Genomic DNA, 22,824 nt, shown 5'->3' on the forward strand with positions numbered 1-22,824 from the left:
AAATTACATTTCTTTTCCGCAATAAACGTTTCTCACCGCGGTCTTGATGCGAGGACGCAGCAAAACGACGAACGTAAAAACAAACAAAAAAAAGAAAAAAAAGCCGCTGCCTTCATGTGACTCGCGCAGTCGAAAAAGTGACAACTGAATGTGCTGCAACTGCAAATTAAAATGAAAGAGGCGACACTTGGACGTTGGAAAGCAAAGAGACTACATTCCTGGAGGTTTATAGCTATTTTAAATTGTAAATGTGTGCATTGTACCAGTGAATGTCTGTTAAATGATGCCCTGTTTCTTTTTTGCTCTTTTCTCAAAACATGCATTGTCGACCACTAGCAGTTTTGCAGCCTTAATATCTCGGCACCTATTGCAGATAGAGTAATAATTTCTTTTTCAGCATCTTTTTCTTTTTTGATTAAGCTTTTTCAGCTTAATCAAAAAACTGCTTGCTACGTTGGGTTCCTCATTCTTTCTAGTGTCCAGCAATGTGTTTATCTGAAGTTTTTCTTCAGTGGTCATTTTGTAATTATTCTTGTGAGAATTAGACAAATTGGTGTAACTATCTCATGAAATAATTGCATCACAAAAGAAATAATTGCAGTTTTGGAATCTGCACAAAAAACTACACAAACCCACCAAGTTGCATAAGTTTTGATTGGTAAACAACGAGAATAGTTTTAAGACCAGGGGGACACCCCTCTTATAACATTTTTTCTTATCTATGGACCGATTTGGATTAAACTTGCATTACTTATGTATTCTGACATGCTGATTTTAAATATATATTTTTTTCTTTTGTAGAGTGCATAGTTTCAAGAATTTTGCCGAATTAATGTTCTTCATTTGGAGGTGAGCTAATTAATAAACACACAAAGGAAATGTGGGAGAGGCCTTCGCCCTGCAGTGGGTATAATCAGGCTGATGATGATGATGATGATGATGATGATGATGATGATGATGAAGGGCATGATGAAAATCAGCCTGCATAAATTATCTAAAAATATCACAGAGTGCAGCTAACCAAGAATGGAGGTGCTAGGTTAATATGAACTTGTGTTACAGTACATCAATCGTTTCTGTGGAAAAGCTCGATTTGACACCCATTATAAATAATTAGTTTTGCAAATGTTGCCTCATCATAATTGTATATATTTGAGTCTTACCGCACTCTTCAAGAAAGTATCTTTGCAGCAATGAAAAAATGAAAGCAATAGCACAATAGTTTGAGGGATATTGCTCCTCCAACACTGCAGCACCCTCAAAAATGCTGTTTTGAGGAAACAAGGAAACAAGGAAAAACAAGGAAAAACATGTCAGAACATGTAGATTTAAATTATGGCAAGGTTTGACATGATCAATATGATCAGAAATGGTTGGAAAGTAAATTGAAGTAAAAATGAATGTGTTATACCAATTTGAGCCGAAGTTACACCATAAAAAAAAAAAAAAAAAAAACCTCAAAGGAAAGGTCTATTTTGGTGCCAAGACAAATCTTTTCAGTAAATTTTCCCGTATGGTTATTACATTTACCTTGGTGTCAAAAGATACATGAGGTTAGGTTTAAAGAAAATAACAAGCAAGAGCAGGGCCAGAAATATTGATCTGGTGACTGTCCAAAATTCAATTTTGAGAAATCGGCGAGAAATGTTTTGGGCATATGTTTGAATTACCAAGGCTAACAATAACTCGATAAAATGAGTTGTTTCTGGTGTGAATGCACCGTTTCCCATCGAGATAATTGTCCCTGCAACTCAAAAGCAAATTTATTTCGAGAAAGTTTGCGATGCCGCGCTTGACGCCGTTTCGCGATCGCCGCTACTGTCGTGCCACTAACTTTTCTGAGTGCTCGATCTGTTGCTGCCATGAAAACTGCCTAGGTATCACTTTTTCAACTGCATCGTCATGATTACGATGCTCGCACTCGGCAGGATTCGCCTCGAGGAAATCGTTCGCTCTCCTATCTGTCGTGCTACTCAGCACCACAGGCTACGCCCTTAGCGACCCATTGATAGCTGATAACAGGATGCGGAGTTGGTGCGTTACCGGCGCGCCTCTTATCTCTACCTTTCTTCGGTTTCTGGGCCAGATTGACGCTCGAACCTAAATTTTCCCCGTTTTACGCCGTGGTTGTGACAACGGGACAGTGCTAAGCCAGCTAGGCCTACGCGACCATTTCAAAATGGCGCCAGGCTGCAAACAGCCGACGCGGACAGCCAACAATAAGTGGTCATTTGTGTCACATGCTTTCAGAGCCCAATAGCAGGGCGTGTTTCGCGCAAATTTGTCCCTTTGTTTTCCTCTTCGGATGTTTGCTCACGATTGCCGATTGTGACATGAGAATAGCCTGAATCACGATCTTTCGAATGAGACCAAAATGATGCCTGTGGAGAGAGCGTATTTATCAATCTGCGGCCAATCAAAACTCAGCGTGATTTGACCTCAATTTAAAGGGCCAAACGTTCTGATTCGCATTTTTGGAACGCTGTAACGTGCGAATTAGGCGGTATTTTTCAACCAAAATCTGCAGATAGTTGCGGAAACATCTCAGGACCGCAAAAATGAAGGAATAAAAAGATCCGATTTTTAGACTGATTTTTGTCCGCAAAGAGCCGTGTCCCCCCTAAAGAAAAAAAAAAAAAAGAAACAATATTAAGCTCTATCGTGTACGCTTAATGACATCGCAGACATGTTTTACACCCGGAAACAATATCAATATGTTTTGCACTTTCATGGACGCGTATTTGAGTACCATATCAAGGAATGCCCCGGAGCAACAACAAAGGTTTTGCCATTTGTCGCTACGCTGTTACCACCGTTCGCAAGACGTTTTGGCAGTGCAGTATCGCTTCACGAAGTAAAATTGGAATGTAGGCAGCGTGTACAAGTCAATCGTCTATTCGTCATTTTTTGCTTTGAATGCGAACAAATACATGCAAATCACAGCACAAAGCAGACACAGCTAACGCGACGGCAGCAGCCGTAAGCGCAGCCGACGCACTCAACCCTTGAACATGACGTCGCGTAGCGCGGTTCGCTGAAGGTCCGATAGATGGCAATTTTGCATAAGGTCTATTACGCGGCTCAAAATTTCGGACACTCTAGGGAGGGCTATCGATTTTTCGGACATTTCAAGCGTCAGCCGGGCCAACTGCCACACATTTTGAGCGGTGTCGCCGTCATCTTGTTTGTTTACTCTTTCCTTCTATAGCCTCGAAACCGATACCAGCCTTGCGTGCCCCTCCTCTGCTTAGCTGACGTTGGATCGAGGTTATATTATTCGCCTAGCAGCTTCCGCTTCCGGAACGTCGCTGCCGGAGTGCTTTCTTTTTTTTTTTTTTTAGCTTGATCGCTTCGACTGCCTGTTTCTCTGCTTGTTTGCTGTGCCTTTCACGTGCATTGCCGAGCGTAGCGAGTAGGCCTACCCATGATTGTTCTGCGTTCTGTCACTATCGTGGTCGCTACTGTGACTCGCATTTAATTGAATCGGCTTCAGTTCTGAAGCTGTTCCGGATTTTATAAGGAGCTTTTTTTTCTGTTTTTGCGTGCAACGCGGCAGCGAGAAGGCACTTAACAAAGTTGGTGTTGTGATTCAGTGATTCGTAATGGAGAAGCAATCATCGATGTTGTCGTCGGCCTCGAAGGCACCCATGAAGCGAGGCAAGTACCTCACCGTGTCGATGGCGAAGAAAGCGGCTATTGTGAAGCTCGTGGAAGGTGGCCGATCACAGGCAGATGTCGCGAAAGAGTTCCAGATTTTGAGACAGACTATTTCAGACTACATGAAGAGCAAGCAGAAGATTTTGGAAGCAGTGGAGAAGTTGACTGGATGTCATCAGAAGAATGTAAGCAAAGGCACCTACCCAAAGCTCGAGGAGGCCCTCATCGTATGGCTCAAGTCAGCAGTGGCCAGCAAGGTTCCTGTCTCCGATGGCCTCCTCAAACAAAAAGCTGAGACGATGGCGCTTCAAATGAACATTGAAGGTTTTAAAGTGAGTGACGGCTGGCTATGAAATTTCAAGAAGCGTTTCGACCTCAGTTTTAAAAACCTGTTCGACGAAAGTGCAGCTGTTGATTTGAGTGTTGTCGCGGACTACCGCTCGGAGAAGCTGCAGTCGCTCTTACAAGAGTACTCGTCGAACGACACATTCAACTGCGACGAGACTGGGCTTTTTTTTAAGCGTATGACGGAGAAGACCCTTGCCTTTACTGGTGACCCTTGCCATGGTGGAAAACACAGTAAGGAGCGGGTTACAGTTTTGGTCGGCAGCAACATGTCTGGGACAGAAAGACTGCCGATGCTCGTCATCGGCAAGTCGAAAGCCCCAAGGTGCTTCAAAGGTGTAAAGACCCTGCCTGTCTTGTATGAGGCTAACAAGAAGGCATAGATAACGCAGCAGCTTTTTGAAAGCTATGTGCGAAAACTGGACCGCAAGTTTGACCAAGAAGGCCGCCGAGTTTGGTTGTTGTTGATAACTGCGCACACGGGCACATTCACAGCTTGAAGGCTGTGCGCGTCGAGTTTTTGCCACCGAATACGACAAGTGTCCTGCAGCAGATGGACCAAGGTGTGATCCGAAACCTCAAGGTCAATTATCGGTCATGCTTGCTCTCGTGTGTGGTGGTGTGTCTCGACAGTGGGAAAACCTACTTTGTCGATTTGCTTGGAGCACTTAGTATGCTCGCCGATGCGTGGAAGTCAGTGGCACCCGCAGTGCTGCGCAATTGCTTCCGCCACGCGGGATTTGTGCTGAAAGACGAGTCTGCTGCTTTGGACGCGGAGAGCATCGCTTTGCATGCTTTTTGTGTTGTACGGCGCTCCCAGGCCTATAATTGGACCTTAACATGACATATCGCCTTTTCAACAGAGTGCACTTGTTTTATACCCCTGTCAAGCGTGCAAAATAAAGTGCACTTATGGAGAGCGTCACTTAAGAAAAGGGCACTCTACTGCTGCTAAACTGCGGTGTAACATAAGTGCACTTGCCAAAGTGCGCACTCAGGGTGGAGTGCGTTCGCAAAACAGACTTTGAGGGTTGAGTGGGTAGCCTCGCCGGGAGAAATTTCTCGTCGCAAAATATATTATGTAATAAGATATGAATACAAACTGATTTTGCATGTTTTGTATATATATATTTTTTAAGAATCGTTTTATAATAGTGACGGGCAAAATATCACATCACAAAACGTGATGTAACCGTGTACGCAACTTGCAAATTAAGCTCGGTGCGCCACTGCGGTGATGTCATTTTCAATTAGGTGGGGGTCGCCATTGTTCATGGCGTTTGTTGATGTGGGATCTCCGAAACATAGCCCAGTGTTGAATTTTAAGCATTTTTTTTGTCTTTTACTACATTAAAAAGCAATAGTCGGAACTTTACGCTTGCATGTTCCAATTTCTTTTAAAAAATATGCTTTTACTGCTGCCAGTTTCGTATTTATGAGTGCTAATGCGAGTGCACTACGCTTTCCTGTTTAACACTGGGTACCGTAAAGTGTCTTTTGAGCTGCAAAGTGCACTCCCTGTAAGTGCACTTTAGCTTGCACGCTTGACTGGGGTATTATACAAGTGAGAATGGGAAATTTAGTGTCAAGCCCACGGAGATACAAGGTTCGTGCTCTGACCTGCAATACTTGAAAATGAATCGAGGCAGCTTGGTTCATTTTATCGTACTAGACTCAAGGTTTAAGCAGGGTAATGTAGCACTGACAGCGTACTACCTGGCAGGTTGCCGTAGACTGAGTGGACATCAACTCTGGCTAGACAACCAGGCACAAGTATTCCCCAAAAATGATCGAGATTACACGAGCACTGTACAGGAAACCTCACCGCACAAGAAAGCTGACTGCTCACATGTAGAGCGGTAAGTGTACCGAGCTCACAACAAGGTGGATGCTTCTTGCGGCACATGATCTGGTAGTGTGGGTGCCCTGCAGCACCGTAGATCGAACCTCGTACCTACCGAATGTTAGGCAGATGCTTTACAACAAGGCTACCATTGTGGTGCCAAGAAGAGTTACAGCTCCCTCAGCATCCCCCAGGCGTACACGGTATTGCCCAGGTCGAGCCCCTTCCCAGGAGCTAAGTCCCACAAATGACTGACACCCATGCTGGGGGTCGCTCCTGTGCCCATTTGCATTGGGTCATCGTCGAGCTGTCAGAACAATCCTGGCAGCTTTCCCACCACACATGGCCGACTTGTCCACTACAGTGCAGTCCACTTATAACGATACCAGATATAGCGATATATCGCTTATAACGATCAAACTCTTGAGATTTATCATTTTTGCCACAGTCCCTACGGAAAAATAAACCAGATATAACAATTGATTATCGGCGGTACATCGGATACAACAGTAGCTTTATCGCCGCTTGATAGGTGTTTACCACGAAAATTTGATTGAATACTGAATAAAAGATAAACTTTAAGAAAGCAATGACATGAAAACTTGACATGTGTGGCGAAAATGGAAGGAAATGAGCACTATCATCATTGCAATCACAGCCGCGCAAAGGATGCTGCTGCGGCCGTATCATCATCGCCATCACCGATTCTGCATCTGTGGAAGATGGCGGTGACCACATTGACAGATGGCGCGATAGCTCATGAGATGAAACGGCAGATTCATTGGGATTTTCGGCAGGGTTTCAACGCTGGAGGCCTCGTGAAAAAGTATGGACATTTCCACTCTACGATTTTAACGATCATCAAGGCTGGGGATATCCTTCAGTTCATCCAGCCGCTAATTGGTTTCGTGCACTTAAAGAACTGCCGCCAGCATACACGCTAATGGAAGCGATGCTCACAGCGATTGTCAAGCTTCAGCTGCTGCTCAAGCGAGCACAAATTTCCGACTTCTTCAAGTATGCTTAAGTTATTTTATGGCTGTTGATGTATGCTGTAATGAAGTGTTTAGTGCTCTTGTTTGTTTGTTCAGGTTTGTTCAAGCCTGATTTACTCATCGTAACTAGGCAAGCCTACATGCATGGGAAAATACGTGGGTGTACTTTTTTTTTTCGCCGGTCCAGATATAACGATAATCGGTTATAATAATCGGATTTTCAGGTTTTCTGAATATTGGTATAAGTGGACTGCACTGTACTGCCACCGCGTCGGTCATGTTGTGGGTCGCACCCACGTGCTCGGGCATGCAAGGTTGCAACATCCGTGATGCACTTCCAGATGTGCACCCCTGACAGACGCCGTAGCGCTCCCGACTTCGGTAACTCTGTTTGTGCCTCGCTGTAAGCGAGAGCCCAATTCTACCAAGTTTTGTTAAGCATCTTGGTTTAACGCCGGCCCCGTAGCTGGAACCAGGACCTACCACCTACATACCGGAAGCGTTTTAGTGGAGGCTTCATCTCCCACCCCTTTGGTCTCACAGAGGCACTACTCACAGGCTCCGAAAGTTCTGTTTTTGCTTCGTCTTCACTCTTTTAGCCTACTGAGATGGCCTCAGCGTTTCCCAGGACATCCCTGGTTTCCTGGAGGAGGAATGAAGGCAGTCTATAATAGCACCCGCATTATAGTGTTCTAAAATTGGGAAGTGTGCCCTCTTCGGCCCGCGGCAATGGGAGCAACGTGGTCGCCAGAGCGATGAAAAGCGTAGGTGGCGCTGTCAGCCGTAGGAGCGCATCACAAGTGCGCGCGCCGCAGAGGAAACGCTTGGGGCGTCTGCTTCTGCGGCTCGTTATTCCTGCGTGAATTTTGTTGCATCGCGTTGCTTCTCTGGCTGTTGTACTATGGCGCATTGTTGAGCGAAGAGTGAAGATTGGTGAAGCAGGAAAACACATGCTTGCAGAGAGCACAGTAACAGTTCCGCCCATCTCGTATGACTTTCACCCCCCCCCCCTCCCCCCCCCCCCACTCTTTTACGGAATGCTCTTTTCCTTCCTTTCGTTCTTTCTTCTTGCTCATTGCGTGCTCTTTTTGCTGCCTTCCCTATTCGAACCCTTCCCTTCTCGAAATACACTCAAAGCATGGTTGACTGAAAGCATGGTTTCCTAAGCAACAGCACCGCGGAAGGCCTTCGGGTAACTTTGCAGTCCACAGTCGACCTCGTTGACTACTTATCTGCAAAAAGTGGTTTTACATACATTATCACATCGAGACTAAGCAAAGACAAACTAGAAAACCTCTTCGGCATCGTGAGGCAATTTAATGGCTGCAACGATCATCCCACGCCGGCTCAATTTTTAGTGACAGTTTACAACTTAGCGAAGCCCCCAAAGACAGGAAATTGTAATGCTGAAATTGTAAATGCCTTACTTGGAATTAGCCGTACAAGCGAGAAACCTACCCAGCTTCTTTCAAATCCTATTGATGAGCTTGACTGTTTGGTTGACGAGGGAAGGCTCGAGCACGTCGAAGCTACTTTGAATTCCCTTCCTTCAGATGACCACAGATACGTCACTAGGCATAGTTCTAGTCGTCTCATAGCTTATATTGCAGGATATGTCGCTAGAAAGTTTATGAAGAAGTCAAAATGCAGTACTTGCTCCGCTTATCTCATTTCAAGCAAATCGTGCGCGGCACAAAAAGAAGAAAATCAATTTATCTCAAACTTCGACCACGGAGGTCTTCTTTATCCGTCCTCGGAGCTTGCAAAGCTCGTGCACACGCTGGAAAAGTCTTTCATGGTTTTTTTTTTTTAGTTCAAGAAAGAATACCGCAAATAGCATGCGTGAATTTGCTTTGTTTTTGCAAAGCGCGCAGAGGTTTCCAAGTTTGGTTGCCCTACTCATGACAAAGAAATGACACTTAACATAGTGAAGTTCTACGTCCTCATGCGATTGCGTTTTTATGCCAAGTCGCTAAACCAAGAGCAGACCTCCAAAGCAGAGCTGGTAAAGCACCTAAAGCTGAGGAGGTGCAAGTAATCGTGTTTGAGGACTTTAATCATTCTGCCTTTCTCTTGTGTGTTTTCAAATTTAGCAGCTTAATTTATTCACGGCCTAGTACAGTTCATTATTATTCTCATATAGTTCTGTACAGTTTTATACGTTTGTACCATATTCTTGCACTAAGTCGCGATTCTTTTTTTCACGTCGTCCATTATGTGGTTTCGTTCATTGCTATGTGCTCTCATTCATTTCGTTTTGAGTAGGACTGCCAGTTCATATGTATTAGCCCACATTTAAATAAAGTCATCAGTAAGCGCTGGCATAATTTCTGTCTTCAAAGCAATCTTCGCATACCTCTATTTACATGTGGCGCAAAAAGTATGCTAGCCTAGCCTAAAACACCATTCACTGCGTTTTCAGTACGTGCGAGCGTCGATGGAAGACTTCAGTCTAGCCCGCATAAACTGGTGCATCCAATATGAAAAATTTACATGATCATAGAAATACGTTAGACATTAGTCATTGAACCTCCCGTTAGTGTTCAAGAAATAAAGCGCCCAATACGTTCAGGAAATGTATCTTGCCATTGCTTGTCAGTTCGTCGGCAATCTGTATCTTACATTGCCTGTACAGTCGAACCCGGTTATATCGAACCCGGATATATCGAATTTTGGTTATATCGAACTCACGGAATATCCCCTTGAAAATCCCATGTAAAAGTATAGGAAAGCCGCGTCATATATCGAACTCAGTTTCGCCGGTCGTTCGATATATCGAACTCCGCACTACGCACTGAAAAGTGTGCCTTCTCCAAAGACGATCGCATCACTCTTGGCCGTTTGCTGCGTGACGTCTTCAAGCCACGCGCGGAAGGAATGAGAGGGGACAGTTCTGGACAGCGCCGCGCCCACTCCCCAAAGGCGCGCGCATCTGCAGTTATCGTTTTCCGCGCGCCAACACATGACGTTTGCAAGCCATGTGCGTGGGTGTGCCCATTCTTTTGCCGAGCTATCTCCTTCAGCACACGCTACGCATGCTGACAGCCAGCTCAGCCCGTTTTCAGACAGACGTGGGACGCTTTCTCCAGCGTGTGTTGCGAACCCTCTGCGCGCGGCGGCTGACGTGGTTACGGCGCCTGCGGGCATTAAGAAGCGGCAGCTCTGTTTTTTTTTTTTTTTTTTGCGAGTCATTCTTTCTTATCTTTGTGCTGTACGTGCGACGTAGCGTAAGATATGGCGGCTGCGGACGTTAAGAAGTGGCAGGCTTTCTTTTTTTTTTTTTTTTTTTTTTTTGGCGGGAGCCGTTTATCTTTGCATGTATGAATCAACGGAAGCATGCCGCAGCGACACAGAAACCTTGCTTTGAGCTGCCGCGGTGGCTCGAGCGGCGAGCGGGACGCAGTTCCATTGGAAATTTTTCGCTCTATCGCTGCCGCTCGTCGCTGAGATCGCTCAATCGCTTGCATGTGAGCGAGCTGGCCTTAAAGCATTTTTTTTTTTCAAATTCTCGGGCGCAAAAGTGGAGAGAGGGTTCGTTATGCCAGTGGGTTGATTATGCGGCAAATACGGTATCGTTTTTTCGCATCGTAAGTGCCGTAACAAGCCAATTTCTGTATATCGAATTATCGATATATCGAACTTTTTCGCGATCCCCTTCGAATTCGATATATCTTGTGCGACTGTATTTGTATTGCCGTTCCCTGACGACGGCCGCTTATTTTATAGGGAACTAGTTGTTCTGTCCATGAACATAACCGTTTTAATACATTTAGACAAGTGTGTGGGAGCTAAAGTGACACAATTTATTGCTATGCGCCTTCGGAGTCCGATTGAACTAGCGGTGACGGTTCACCCAGCTCCGCGCTCACTGCGCTCCTCCTGCACACAGCGCCCTCTCTCCTGTCATCGCTGAAACGACCAGCTCGCCGGCGGCAAACGGCACACTTCTCAATTCTAGAACACTATACCCGCTTGTACCCTTGCTGGCTGGGTTACCCAGGGTTGCCCCTACCCTTGATGACAGTCAGACTTAGCCGGCACAGCCCATCCATGGACTGCATCAGCGGGTGAACTCACTCTCATTTTCCACTATGTTTCCACTACATTTTCCACTTCCAACTGTAGCAGCTTCCGTCCTTGAATGACAGGGAGTCTGGAGCTCCCCAGCATTATCCCTAGTCTCATTTCTTGATAGGGATATTGGAATTGGTTTCTTGATTCCTTGTGCAAGCGAAGGAGGCGGGGACTAAAGGCTATGTGAAAGCCTGACAGAGGTCCCTGCCCCCCACACAGATTTTGACATTAAAAATTACAAATATGCATCAGTAACAGTTTGTCATTACACACACTCTTAGGATAAAAACACACATAATACCGACACTGGAGTATGGTTACAATTACTTCTACAGTAAAACCTCATTAAAACAAACCCGCTTTAACAGTAGTTTTGTTTTGAAAGTAGTAAAATCAAGTCCCCGACTCGGTGATAATGCATTTTGCATCCGCATAAACCGTACCAGCTTATCCCGGACGTATCGGTTAGCACGTACCATTTTTACTTTTCGTCGTACATTCACGGTAGTAGTACCGCCTCACAAAGGACTTTGACTAGCGTTTTAACAAACCTCCATAAACGCGACCGATGCGATAGCAAGCTACATAGCCAATGACAAATTGGAGTCAAGGTTACCAAGTGCAGCTGTAATGATGATAATATAACTAGTGCCATCTTGCGGCGAGCGCGCCAATCCAAGCCGTAAACTAACTGTGGCCTCCGAGCGCCGTGCCGCCAGAGCTGATCACGGAGTCATCCACATACTCCGTCCTCCCCCTAGCGGGCCCTATTTTGGACGAGTCCGAGCGACTATAGTGCCTAGATAGTGCCTAGAATATACTGGCTAGTGTGTCGAGCGCGCCGGCTGGGACGGCTCTGAGAGCAATGAAAGCCGCCGGCGGCCGCATAGCGGCGCTGTGGTGCGAGAGGGTGCGAGCCGGTTTCTCGCGCACATTGCGCCGCGCTGCTGAGAGTTGGAAAGGGAGCTGCGCGTTGCTTTGGCTCACGTTTAATACTTTGTTTTAGAGCTCTTTCAGGAGCTTAGGATTGATATAACGTTTTAACATGCTAATGTTAATATCGAATTGCTTTGTGCAGATTGCTCGAACTTGAAAGCTCAATCGGTACGTGAGCCACACGCTAACCCGGTAAACGCACATGAGAGCTTTCGCGTTTGGAGGAATTCAAACTCAAAGAATACAAGTCACGAAACACAGACTCGGATTAATAGAACGAAGGCAGCATGTTTAATCAAAGGTGACAATGCGAGTGGAAGGCAATGCTGGCATGTTCTTCCCACTTGTCCAGATATCCTAAAATGTCTTCCAAGAAACTCATGTCTGGGCTACCCGGCTTAAGTGCACGCTTGGTTATCCTGGAGGTCATTACTCGTATCAGGCGATTGATTAGCGTGACGAAGTCTTCTGTTGTTTGCACCCGAGTGTATATAGTCTCCACATGCCGCCATTGCAAAAAAAGTCCTTTAATAACCTCTTCTCCAAAAAGTTGGAATGCAAGGTCAACCTTCATCTTTTCAAGGTTATTGGGTCTTAAGCATAAGCTAGGCTGTTATCCACGGAAGGTATCCGCATCCATGTAACCGGAATGAGAATGTCCTCAAACGAATGACGGCCTCCGTGGTGGTTAGGTGTCTGCAGTGTAGCCTGGCTGCCACTCTGTTCACCCACAATGCCCGCTTCACTGGAGCCGGAGGAGTCGTTGCAGTCTTGAAAGCCAGCTTCGAGAAAACAGGAGCCCTCGTTGATTTCCGAGCCCGAATCACCGGGTCCAGTCCCTGCGTCCCGCTTATGGCGTTTACGAGGTGGTTTCTGCTCGCATATGTTTCTTTCCTTCCTTTTTGGTGCCGTCTTGGGCACAAGGTGTGGAGGGTATAATGTTAACGGTTCGAAAATAACGATGTTAAAATAACCATCTTCTACATGCTTCTGTTTCGCACCCCAGTTATGTAACCCCCCTCACATATTACTCCAATCGGAGCCCGTGAGGTATTTGAATAAAAAGAAAAAAAAAACAGCAGAACACAAACGAGGAACCTTTACTTACAGCGGCTAATTAAGGTACATCGCGGCCTGCGATTGCACAAGGTTTTGCCGAAGTCACCATCTTTTGAATGAAGAAGCTGACGAAGTTTTTTTTTTTTTTCTCAGATACGCAATATGCACGAGACGCGGCCGGTTAATCGCGATGAAGCTCGTTGGTAATGCCGCGCTTACGGTGAAACATGCGCCTAATATACAGGGTGTTGCACAATTAGACCCGCGCTGTAGAATGCTTCTCCCAGCTAAACCGCGGAATCCTTGCAGTTCAGATTTCGCACAGAAGTCGCATTTTGTCGCTAGTATTTTTTAATACTGAATTTGTTTAGGGTACTTGCCTGATTCGATCAGAAGAAGTAAAATATTCCCATCGCCTGCGGCGGCGGCGACGCCAGACGAACCGCTGCCCCAGCGATGGGACTGGTGGCGCCACCTCATGCTGCTTACAACAACTCAAACCTTCTGCCAGAAACGTTCGCCCCCTCTTTTCCTGCTACAAAGTTGTTGTAAGCAGCATGAGGTGGCGCCACCAGTCCCATCGCTGGGGCAGCGGTTCGTCTGGCGTCGCCGCCGCCGCAGGCGATGGGAATATTTTACTTCTTCTGATCGAATCAGGCAAGTACCACAAACAAATTTAGTATTAAAAAATACTAGCGACAAAATGTGATTTCTGTGCGAAATCTGAACTGCAAGGATTCCGCGGTTTAGCTGGGAGAAGCATTCTACAGCGCGGGTCTAATTGTGCAACACCCTGTATAACTGCATCCATATGACATATGTGTAGCGCAAAATGACAATCGAGGGACACAGAAAAGGTACACAACACAGGTGCTGTCTGTAGCGCCTGTGTACACTCTGCGCTACACACTGCCATGGAGCACCGTTACCGACTCGCCCAGGTTTGCATCCTTGTGAATATAAGTGCATGCTCTAAAAATGTTTCTCGCCAACAAAAGCAGTTGCCGTTTACCTTCCATCATTTCTATCGATGCTTCGTTCCCATTGTACAGAATGCGTACTTACGTAGCATCAGATAGCGCAGTAATACGTACGCTCCTTGTTCTAGCGGTAGCCCCGTTTGCCAAAAAAGAAAGTCTTCTCTGTGCACCACCGCTTTCTCTTTGGCATTTTTCTCTGCAGTTTAGTTAGAGGCACTGGGGAAACAACAATCGGGAACCGCGCTCCACCACTGGCGACACAGTAAAAAAAAGAAGGGATACAGGCGAGCACAGAACGCGCGCGCAAAACGAGGAAAAAAAAAAACCGATGCAATCGTCGCCGAGCAGGTAGAAGTGCGGAACGACTCGCATGAGCAAACACCTACTCCGTAAATAAACTACTGCACCTTCGTGAAAGCAAAAGAGGCGCAGAAGCAGGTTTAACACGCACGCACAACACCAACAGATTGCCGTATTCTGAAGAGAGAAAACTGCGTCGTCTGCTCAGGTGGCACCCTCTTGACAAGCAGCGCTCTCTGCCGCTAACGATTGGCTTTCATTGCAAATAGCGCCATCCTCGCCCATAGGGAAGCGCGGGCGCTCGTCACACTAGCCAGTAGCGACCACCCCTTCTTGCTCCGTGCTCCTTGTACGCCTAGGCCTTGGTTCACTTTCTTTCGTATGTGTGACGAGGTGACTTTGAGCAGTGTGCGTCAAGAGGTCTCCATCCGTCTGCATCAGAAACATCGGGTGCTTAGTATAAATGACAAGGTGGAGATTGTCCGTGCCATCGAGAGAGGGGCAAGAAAGTTTGTGCTGGCACGTGAAAGAGACTTGCCGCTAACTACTTTGTGTGGCATTTGGAATGCCAGAGAAAAGCTATTCGTCAGTGCTGCCGCGACTGCGAAGAGATGTCGAGTACAAGGATCAACATTTCCGGATGTGGAGGAGGCGCTGGTGTGATGGCTGAAAACAGCTCGGTCGAAAAACGTACCAGTTTGCGGACCTCTCCTCATTGAGAAAGCCCTGGTTTTCGCCTCGCAGTTCAACAATGACAACTTCGTGTGCAGCAATGGCTGGCTAGCCAGATTCAAAGCAAGGCACGGAATGAGCATGAAGACCGTAGCTAGAGAAGGCGCCGTGGCTGACACTGAAGGCGCAGATGTTTGGAGGAATGGCCAGCTTGGACAAATTTTGGAAGACTATGCACCTGACGATATATTTAACCTTGATGAGTCCGCGCTTTTCTTCAAGCTGCTGCCGAATAGAACGCTTGCGTTTAAGGGAGAACCATGCACCGGCGGCAAGCATGCCAAGGACCGCATTTCAGTTGCGTTCGCATGCAGTATGTCTGAAAGCGAGAAGTTTCCACTTCTCGTCATTGGCGAGTCAACCAAGCCAAGGTGCTTCAAGGGTGCCTCACTGCCATCAGGAGTCCTTCATCAGCCTTTATAGGAATAACACCAAAACGTGGATGACTGGGAAGCTTTTTGAAGAGTATGTGCGCTTCATTGACCGCCGTTTTGAGGCGAAAGGAAGAAATGCTGTTGTTATCCTTGACAGCGCATCGGTGCACGTTGCGGTGGATGGCCTCAAGGCGCTGAAGCTGTTGTTTTTGCCACCAAACACCACAGGCATTGCCCAGCCCTTGGACCAGGGCACCATTAGAGCTGTCAAGCAGCTCTACAGGAAGAACCTACTGCGCAGGATGCTGCTTGCACTGGAATGCGGCAAGGTGTATGCCACTGACCAGCAGCTGCGATTCACCTGCTGAAAAACTCAGGCGGCAGGTCGAATCTGCTACCGTGCAGAAGTGTTCTAAGCACACAGGTTTTCGCGAAGTGTGCACGGGTGACGCACACGACGCAAGCGATACCACTGGCGTCCCGGTGCAAACATGTGAGAGCCTGCTGACCGAAGTACTCGAGAGGGAAGGTTTTTCAGACGGCATTATTTTCTCCTAATTCAGGGACGTCGACGACGAAGTGGAAACATTGCCAGACATGTTGGATGAAGCCATCGTTGCCTCAGTGGTGGCGGAAGTGGCTCCAACTGACAGTGACGACAACACAAAGTGTGAAAGACCCGAGTCCAACAGTGGCAGAAGCTGCGCGCTGTGAGCGCCATGCGGTTGTTCGTGGAAAAAAGGGACTGGCTGAGAAGCTGGCTCGCGGCCTGAGTGAGTTTGAAGCTGTTGTTGTCGCTGCTAGAGCACCGCGGCGTCAGACTAAGATTACAGACTTTTGCAGTGCAAAATAAAGGCTGCATTTATTTTTTCAACCTACTGCCCGTTTCCACTTGTTTTTTGGCAGGTAAGTGGGTAATTTTACGCTACTCCTGTTAAGCCGTAGTACCGTTTGGTACGTACTTTTTCCGAGCTCCGGCCAACTACGGCTTAACGAGGTTTTACTGTACCATATACTAATTGCACAGGAAAAATTTTCATCTCAAAATCATACATTTCACACAAAACATTTTCATCTACTTGGAACAATTAAAAAAAAAATGGATATAAATATGCATGAACAGTTCCTATAAATTATGAAAAACAACCTACAGAAATGGTTGCACACACTGAGAAAAATAAGTACTGAAGACAACAGGGTATGCGGATTGTATTCTGAAAGCCACGTTCTGCATTGCCTGAAAGCACACATAAGATGGATCACATAAGATATTCGAAAATCTGAGTAGTTATTCAGTTTGAAATACAGATTTTGCCGTATTAAGATTTCCTTGATCTGCTTTTTAAATTTGCGTTTTGAGCAGTTGAAGTTTACTAATTCTTCCACTTTATTCATTATTTGTATTGCTTGGAACTGAAATGTTTGTTTTCTGCAAGTTCGGACCTTAGACGTATATATTGCTTTTGGCCTAAGGCAGTGGCTTAGAGTGGAGTGTTTTATTTTTTTTTCACCATCCTGTTGCCTTGTAAGGAAAGCAGCAATTTCAAATAATATTGTAACATATATGCCCTGCATCGCTGGACATTGAAGAAGACAACGAACAGCAACAGTGACACAGAAGAAGACAAAGTGATAGCAACGTTTGGTGTTAGAAGAAGGTTGACGCTGCTGTGCTTTTGTGCTTTGTGTGCTGTGTCATCCTGGACTAACCTTCATGGACTAACCTTGCCACATATCATATTGGTGGCGGTGACTAAAGATCCCCGTGTGCACACATAAATCCATTTAAGCAGCCGAAAGCTGGATTTGCGCAGTGGCCGCCACCTACCTGGGATCAAGTCAACAACAACCTCAATGACCTCTGAGGCAGCTCCTACCACAGCAACAACATCAGCGCAGCCATTCGTCCTCACAAAAATCTGCCACCCTCCCATCTTCAATGGCGAAGAAGACAGATGTTGACGACTGGCTGGATGAATACGAGCGATGCAGCAGGAACAATCACTGGGACGCGACCATCATGCTGGCCAATCTGATTTTCTATTTGGCGGGAACCGCTCGCACGTGGTTCTAAAATCACGAGCACGAGCTGGTGACCTGGGAAATTTGCAAGTAAAAGCTTCACGACTTATTCGGGGAGCCCATTGGACGGGCCCTCGCAGCCAAAACTGAACTTTCGTCTCGCGCCCAATCCACCACGGAGTCCTACCTTGCCTACGCTCAAAACGTGCTCGCGTTGTGTCGCAAGGCGAACAGCTCCATGCTGGAAAGTGAAAAGGTAGGGCACATCCTCAAGGGCATCGCAGATGACGCGTTCAACATCCTCTTCTGCATGGATTGCTCTACCGTTGAGTCGGTGCTTCAAGTTTGCCGAAGATTCAAGCAGGCTAAACAATGACGCCTGGTACATCGCTTTGAGCGCCTTCCGAACACGGCAGGTACATCATCCTGCGATGATCTGGCTCCTCTGCAACAGCCTTCTCAGTCCACTACCATGACTCGGATCGTCAGGCGAGAACTCGAGGCCTTAGCTCCTGCACCACTCCCATCTCCACTGCCCGGCACCGTGACCATGATACAGGCCGCCAGGAACTTGCCAACATCAGTCTTTCCTCCCACCCCGTACTGCCCTCGTCACCATCGCATCCTGTTCCTGTAGTGGCTGCTGCAACCACTAGCCAAGCTCCCCCACGTCGCTACGTTAGTCGCAATCCTGCAGAGTGGCGCACCTCAGATGACAGGCCAATTTGTTTTATTTGCTGTCGAGCCGGCCACACTTCACATTATTGCCGTAGTCGTACCTTCCTCACTCCTCGTTCTTATTACAACGCTGACCGTCGGTACTACTACGGACCTCGACACTTCCCTGCCCAACCTGAACCACCTAGATGAACCTCACACCGAAGCCATCTCTAGTGTCCGTCACTCCAGCCTATCTCCATCTCCACGGTCTCGTCGATCCCGTTCACCGGTGCCTCGTCGCAACTCCTTCCCATCATACGCCGGCGCCCACTCAGGAAACTAGCGAGTGCAGTGCCCGGGAGTGACTCTGCATTACCGCCCCGGACTGTCAACTCTGAACTGACCCTGGCACCCAGACGTAACCTTATTGACATTTTTGTGGACGGAGTCTCAGTTTCTGCCCTTATTGACACTGGCGCCCACATTTCCGTCCTCAGTTCCTCGCTCCGTCAACGCCTCAACAAAGTCCTCACGCCCGCTTCCTCATCTACCGTTCGTGTTGCTGATGGCAACACAGCTACTGTGATTGGTATGTGTACTGCGAGAATTCATCATCATCATCATCATCAGCCTGATTATACCCACTGCAGGGCGAAGGCCTCTCCCATATCTCTCCACTTAACCCGGTTCTGTGCTAGCTGCATCCACTTGACCCCTGCGAACTTCTTAATCTCATCCGCCCACCTAACTTTCTGCCGCCCCCTGCTACGCTTTCCTTCCCTTGGAATCCAGTTTGTTACCCTCAGCGACCATCGGTTATCCTCTCTTCGCACTACATGTCCTGCCCATGTCCATTTCTTCTTCTTAATTTCCACTAGAATGTCGTTAACTTGAGTTATTTCTCTGACCCACTCTGCACGCTTTCTATCTCTTAATGTTACCCCTACCATTTTTCGTTCCATAGCCCTCTGGGTTGTCCTCAACTTAAGTAGAACTCTCTTGGTTAGCCTCCACGTTTCAGCCCCATAGGTGAGTACAGGCAAGATGCAACTGTTGTATACTTTCCTCTTGAGCGATACCGGTAAGCTGCTAGTCATAATCTGCGAGTGCTTGCCAAATGCGGTCCATCCCAATCTTATTCTTCTTGTTATTTCCTTTTCATGGTCCGGATCTGCGGTTACTACCTGTCCTAAGTAGATATATTCGCCTACTACTTCCAGTATTTCGCTACCTAATGTAAACTCCTGTGCCTTCCCGAGGCTGTTAATCATTACCTTAGTCTTCTGCATATTGATTTTCAAGCCTACCTTTCTACTTTTCCTGTCCAGGTCATCAATCATTATTTGCAGTTCATCTCCCGAGTTGCTTAGCAAGGCAATGTCATCAGCAAATCGCAGATTACTGAGGTATTCTCCATCTACCCTTATCCCTAACTGCTCCCATTCCAAGTCTCTGAATACTTCCTCTAAACAAGCTGTGAATAGTACTGGGGAGATTGTGTCTCCTTGCCTAACACCTTTCTTTATGGGAATTTTGTTACTTTCTTTATGCAGAACTATGGTTGCTGTGCAGCCACTATATATATCTTCCAGCACTTTCACGTACGGCTCGTCTACCCCCTGATTTCGCAATGCCTGCATCACCGCCGAGGTTTCAACTGAGTCAAATGCTTTTTCGTAATCAATGAATGCTATGTATAAGGGCTGGTTATATTCCGAGCATTTTTCTATCACCTGATTGATGGTATGGATATGATCGATAGTAGAGTACCGTTTCCGAAACCCTGCTTGATCCTTTGCTTGATTGCAGTCTAAGGTTGTCCTGATTCTATTAGCGATTACCTTAGTAAATACCTTATACGTAACAGACAGTAAGCTGATTGGTCTGTAATTTTTAAGGTCCTTAGAGTCCCCTTTCTTGTGAATGAGGATAATGTTTGCATTCTTCCATGCTTCCGGTACCGTCGATGACACCAGGCACTGCGTATACAGGGTGGCCAGTTTTTCTAGCACGATATCCCCCCCGTCCTTCAGCAAATCTGTAGTTATCTGATCCTCTCCAGCTGATTTCCCCCTTTTCATAGTTTCTAGTGCTTTCTTGACCTCGTCCTTCGTCACTGGTGGAACGTCTGACTGTTTTTCCCTACCGCCAATCTCATTACGGTCCTGACTACTTTGGCTACTGTAGAGATCTGTATAGAACTCCTCGGCTACTTTGACTATCTTGTCCATATTAGTGATGACGTTGCCCGCCTTGTCCCTTATCGCATACATCTGGTTTTTGCCTATGCCCAATTTCTTCTTTACCGCTTTAAGGCTTCCCCCGTTCTTTACAGCATGCTCAATTTTCTCCATGTTATACTTCCTTATATCGGCCACCTTGCGCTTATTGATTAGCTTTGATATCTCGGCCAATTCGATCTGGTCTGTTGGATTGGAAGCTTTCATACTCTGCCGTTTCTTAATCAAATCTTTGGTCTCCTTAGACAGCTTACCGGTATCTTCTCTAACTATCCTACCGCCTACTTCTACCGCGCACTCAGTAATGATATCTCTGAAATTATTGTTCCTTGCCTCTAGGGTAATGTCGCCATCCTCAGTTAGAGCTGAATACCTATTCTGTAGCGAGATCCTGAACTCTTCTGCCCTCCCCCTCACCGCTAATTCGTTGATGGGTTTCTTTCTTACTAATTTATTGCGTTCCTTCTTCAGATTTAGGCTAATTCGGGACCTCACCATCCTGTGGTTTACCATCAGCATAAGTAAGCTTACTGTAAAAAAGTGCGTAATAGAACTCCTTCTTTAACCAGAGTGGTAGTAGATGCATTATTCCATCGAAGACTCCCACAGTTTTTTTGACAGCTCCACTGTATCGTAATTCACATGAGCGTTCCAATTCAGGTGTTCATTGAACCATCCCGAACCGATTCCACTCCAGCCACTCTGGGGCCTGAACTTACGGGCCCACACTAGACATGGGCCTGGCTATGGGAGGAAGACCTTATGCAACACAATATCCATCTCTTTTTCCTGAGCATTTCACCCCAGAAGAGCCAAGCACCAGGCAGGGGGAAATATTGTACCCATTGAAAACCGGTGGGGACCCGGGGGCACCGGGGTCAAACCTGATACCTCCCGAACACGAGGTGGCAGAATTTTCAAAAATTTACTCGCGTGTAATCCGCCTCTGCATATAACCCTCGCTCATAACATTGAACTCGGTGACGAAAAAATGTCCTCGCATATAACCCGCACGTTTACTAGAAAAAAAAAAGGGGGGGGGGGGGCAAGATACAACAAGGGGAAAGATACAACTGCACACTTGGTGATCATTTCGTTTTCAAAACGTTTATTCAAATGACCGCCACAACGTCACTGGCTGTCTGATTCTTAATGGTCGCCACTCTCACTGCTACCATCCGAGGCTTCATCACCACTCTTGAAGATGTGCTCGGAACCATCCAAGCTGTTACTGATGGCACATTTTTTGAAGCTTTTACGCACCAAGTTGGCCAGTATCGCTTTCCACGCGTCCATGATCCACTGGCAGAGTAGTGGAACATCTGGCCTTTGCAAGTGTCCCATCGGTGTGAGGTCGGCCATTCACTGGGCCACTTCACATGTGCCTTGAACAAGCCAGCTTGTTCAGGCAGACGTTGAGCGGCTGTAACATGGACGTCATGCTGCCACGTATCGCAACAAAGTCGGAGCTGTTCTCAGCGAGGCGATCCTCCACCGCATCAGTGCAGTGGCCTCGGAAAGAATCCAGCATGAGCATCGACCGGCGTGCCATCAAGGCACCTGATGGTTGTTCCCAGATTCCTCGGATCCAGTCACCAACTAGGCCACTGTTCATCCAGGAATTTTCTTCTGCTCGCACGATTCCTGGGGGCAGTGGTATGCCAGGTAGCGCCTTGCACCTGAATATCACATACGGGCGCAGTTTCGTCCTGTCAGCCAAGCACATAACATCACTGTGCTGCGCAGCTTGGCATTTCCGCTGGTGAGCATGCTGACCTGACTTGAACCCTTTTTTTTTTTACGTAGTCGGCATCTCAAAGCACTCTGGGGTCTTATCGGCATTTCCCACCTGAAACAGCAAATAGCCGTGCTCCTTCCTAAGTCTGATGACATATTGTTAAAAAAGTTAAATAAGTTAAATTGGTTCACAGGAAGGGAAAGGCGCGGTAACTGTCACACTTGCTCTGTGGACACCCGAACCGCGCCGTAAGGGAAGGGAGGAAGGTGGGAATGAAAGTGGAAAGAGAGAAAGAGGAGCCGTAGTGGAGGGCTACGGAGTAATTTCGACCACCTGGGGATCTTTAACGTGCGCTGACATCGCACAGCACACGACGCCTCTTCGTTTCGCCTCCATCGAAACGCAGCCGCCGTGGTCGGGTTCGAACCCGGGAACTCCGGCACAGTAGTCGGGCGTCTTACCACTGCACCACCCCGGCGGGGCATATTGTTGAAAGCTCAACAAATTTTTCTCGTAAGCATCAGGAAGCCGCTGGCACATTGTTGTTTGCCATCACATTGAAAATCCATGTCGTATCATAAAGCGATAAAGCCATCCACGGATTGCACGAAATTCGCGTGGAATGTTCATTTCCCAGGCCAGCTTCAGGGCCTCCATTTGAGCCATCTCTGTCGAAACAGCATGGCCACGACTCCTCTGTTCCTCAATGAACTTGGCGAGCTGCGTCTCGATGTGGGGGTACAAACCAGTCTTCGGATCACGAAACGGTCACCTGTCCTGGTGCCAAAATAAAGCAGGGCAGCAGTCCACACTGTTGACTGGGTGTTGAAAGAACACCTGACAAAAGGCCCAACAACTGCTTCGACAAA

At 47.0% G+C, this 22,824-nt stretch overlaps 1 protein-coding gene across 6 annotated transcripts in view; it reads left to right on the forward strand.

The window, feature by feature from the left end:
• Nucleotides 1-22,824, forward strand: part of AdamTS-A (ADAM metallopeptidase with thrombospondin type 1 motif A) — a 638,686-nt gene that overhangs the window by 563,639 nt on the left and 52,223 nt on the right. The window lies entirely within an intron of this gene.

Source organism: Amblyomma maculatum, chromosome 9 (assembly GCF_055883805.1).
Source record: "Amblyomma maculatum isolate TAMU_Amacu chromosome 9, ASM5588380v1, whole genome shotgun sequence".
Lineage (NCBI taxonomy): Eukaryota > Metazoa > Arthropoda > Arachnida > Ixodida > Ixodidae > Amblyomma > Amblyomma maculatum.